Genomic DNA, 2,987 nt, shown 5'->3' with positions numbered 1-2,987 from the left:
ACGGAGATTAACATCCCCATGTTTACTCTTACCCGAGCCCTTTACTTATGCACTTTACTTTGTGATAGCCATATTGTTTCTTGTTATATATCTTGCTATCACTTAATTGGTTATCGTGCTTAGCATAAGTTGTTGGTGCACATAGGTGAGCCTAGTTGTTTTAGGTTTTGTTCTTAAGTAATTAAATTTTAGTTTTATTCCGCATTTGTTCAAGCCTAAACCATAATTATTTAAAGAGCCTATTCACCCCCCTCTAGGCGACATCCACATACTTTCAGAGGTGACTCTTCTCTTGACCTTCGTCTTCTAGGTGACTCTTCTCTTCTTTTACGGGGAGGGGGGGTCAAGCACTCATTGGAGTAGTGTTCGGGTCTTCCACAATTGTAGCAGTTTCGGTCACGACTAGATGAATGCTTCTCTTCATATCTTGAGTTGGAGCTTCTCTCTTTTCCTCTACTCTTGTAGAACTTGTTGAATTTCTTGACCATGGGGCTTATCTCTTCATTGGTGACAAGGTTGTCATTTCAAGTAGCAGGAGCATGACTTGAACCTTTGTAAGAACCGCTTGACTTGTTGTGCAACGCTTCTTTGTCCTTGAGTGACATTTCATGAGCAACAAACCTTCCAATGACTTCCGTTGGCTTGAGATCTTTGTAATTTGGCATCATTTGGATCAATGTGCACATGGTGTCGTACTTTCCATCCAAGGCTGTGAGTATCTTGATGAGGACATGGCTACCTTGGATATGACCAAAAATATTTCATATTTGCATATTTGTGAGGTGATTTCTTATAATAATTATGCAATAATTTATTTATGTTATCCAAAACAAAAATACTTCACCTATTTTTATTCCAAGCCTAAATGTAGAATTGTCAAAGGCTTGCACGAACCACATGTGAAGATAAAGGAAGAGAAAATGATTAGGTGTTGTTCAAGAAGTCCTCTCACATCAAAGGAAATGATTATGTGTTGTTCAAGAACTTTTCACACGTTACTTTTAGCCCAAGAGAAGATAAAGTCCAAGTCTCTCACATTCTGGATTCAGATTCGGACTACACAAACACATGTGTCTCAAAACGTCAACAACGTTTGCATACATACTCCAAATCGGGTGATTCTTTTTTTGTTTAAAAGTATATTTTATCTTCCAGCCCAATTGAAATCACTTTAAAATTCATCTCGAGCATGGAGATAATGATGAAACAATATGAGGTTGCATCAGAATCCGAGTCAAACTATAACTCCAAAGGTGTTGCATCACCTCCACTTGGGCCCATGGGCCATATACGACCTAGGGTTGGTTTTAGGCTGCCTTGGACGTCCTCCCACCTCCTTGGTCGCCACCCCTATATAAGTATATCAACCTAATAGATTTTTGCTTGGGATTTTTTTAGTTAAAAGTTAGTCATTGCAACTTCGTGTACTTTGTTTGAGTCCAACGATCAGACTAAGACCTCTTTCGAATCCCCACCCTTATCAATACTTCATATATATTCGCAATATTCAGATTGCTTTTATCATATTCTTGCTTGTTCTTCGATTGCTTGTACGAAGAGACCTTCGTGGTCAGGTTGATCATGCTTCGGCGTGGTCAATAACCTCTTGGAGTTGGTTTAGCGATTGCTAAGGTGCAACGTCGTGCATGTTTGTAGTCGGATCGTCAAAGTGGTGTACACCAAATCGATGGTCACCATCTCATCGAAAGATCGAGACACTCGCTCTATCACGTGGTATCAAGTGGTATCAGTTTTCAGGTTGCTCGGTGAGAATTTCTAGTTATCCCTAGATGAGATTTATTTCTCTTACCTATTGCCAAAGAAAAATCCACACAAAAAAAGTTAGATCTATTCATCCTTTATGTCGTGACTCTGTTAGTGTTCTAGGCTCACGTCTCTAGTACGGTCTAGCCTAGGACCAGCACAGTATCGTCGTTGAGCGTTTATTCAACATTGCATCTCTAAATTGATTATTGCTAATTTTTTGCTACCATGTATTAAGCCTTCCTAGCTCCACATATTTCTACATCGTGTATACATACGTTCACTTGGTAATCGCTTTACAAAATCTTTGGAGATATTGACACCATCGGTTGCCGGTCACCGGTTGCTGCATGGTAAGAATTTGTAAGACATTGATATCTCCTTTATTGTGAGCATTTTACCACCACATCCCAGTAGTTCATAGGAACAATATTCTTCCCAAACCGTCAAACTCATTTGTGATGAGAGAAAACCTACAGTACATCTCAGCGACTCCTTCACCATCTTTCATCTTGAACTTGTCAAGCTCACATTGTAGCACATCCAACTTAGATTCCCTCACAGATCCGGTACCTTCGTGTGTCCCAAATTTCCTTGGCATTCTCAAGACGGTTGATCTTGTAGAACTCTTCGGGGCATAGGAAATTGAATAGAATTTTTCATGCTTGAGCGTTGTATTGCAACATGTTCAATTATTCCATTGTCACTTCACGGCCCGGTTCCTTTCCATCACCAAAGAAGTCACCTTGCAAACCAAAACGAACAACAACCCAAACAAAGGGGTTATGACAAAGAATATGCATTTTAATGTTATGCTTCCAACTAGCAAAGTTTTTACCATGAAAATATGGCCCTCTAAAACGTTAATTTCCCTCACTAGACGCCATACTCTCCTAGGTTGTGAAACCAATGCAATGGAGACCAAAGCTCTCATACCACTTGTAGGATCTGAAATTCTGAAGTATGCCTAGAGGGGGGTGATTAGACTACTTGAGAAAAAACTTAGCTTCTTTCCAATTTTAGTTGTGGGCAAGTTTTAGAAATTGTTGTAAGTCAAGCACACCCTACACATGCAAGTCTAAGAGTATAGCAGCGGAAACTAAAGACATACACATGTAAAATATAGTGTAGGGATAGGAAGATCAAACGCAAAGGTTGACACAGCGATTTTTAGGTTGACACGTCCACGTTGATGGAGACGTCAACCCACGAAGGGTAACGAC

This window comes from Hordeum vulgare, chromosome 7H, assembly GCF_904849725.1.
Source record: "Hordeum vulgare subsp. vulgare chromosome 7H, MorexV3_pseudomolecules_assembly, whole genome shotgun sequence".
Taxonomy (NCBI): Eukaryota; Viridiplantae; Streptophyta; class Magnoliopsida; order Poales; family Poaceae; genus Hordeum; species Hordeum vulgare.
The sequence above is the reverse complement of the archived record's forward strand: the minus strand, read 5'-3'. Positions refer to the sequence as shown.